This window comes from Asparagus officinalis, chromosome 6 (assembly GCF_001876935.1).
Source record: "Asparagus officinalis chromosome 6, Aspof.V1, whole genome shotgun sequence".
In the NCBI taxonomy this organism is placed as follows: Eukaryota; Viridiplantae; Streptophyta; class Magnoliopsida; order Asparagales; family Asparagaceae; genus Asparagus; species Asparagus officinalis.
In genome coordinates, this window is record NC_033799.1 from 77,089,513 (window position 1) to 77,090,271 (window position 759).

Genomic DNA, 759 nt, shown 5'->3' on the forward strand with positions numbered 1-759 from the left:
ATCTCGCCAATGAATGTTTTTTATGTGTATGGACCGTCGCAAGCATGCGTGGATACATTGCAATTTTAGGAGTACAAATGAAATGAAGAGGAAAGGCTGATTTTCGTGCCAAATTCGACCCAGTTATTTAATAGTGTTACGAGGGGGTGTTATGAGGGGGTAAAAATATCAGATAACCACCCCTCAACTTTGGACGAATATCCTCCATTGACTTCTAAAATATCAGAAAACCACCTTAGGTATAGGGATTATCACAAAAAAAAACTCCCTTTTAACTTTTAGATTTTATCAGAAAATTCCATTTAACTTTAAGATTCTATCAGGAAAAACCCCTAATTTAGGGGGTCTTCTAATAAAATCTCAAAGTTAAAACGGTTTTTTTTATAACTCCAAAACTTATGGGGATTTTCTGATATTTTGAAAGTTAAGGGAGGTTTTCTGCAAATCGTCCAAAGTTAAAGGATGGTTTTATAATACTTAGCCTATATATGGGTATCTGCGGGTATCTTTGGTAATTAATTCGATTTGATTGTTGGTCTTGTAGAACTTGATAAAATGTTTACATGCAGAATAAGGTAAAGTGTTTTATTATTACTACTCTAAATACAGGCATTAACAGCTTTATAGGAAGAACCATCAAGTTTCCATAAATATGATTTGGGCCCCGTGATCCCATTTATTAATAGTTGTATATATATTGGGTGTTCATTAGGCCCGCGCCGGGCAAAACCGGAGCCCGGAGCCCGGAGCCGGACCCGT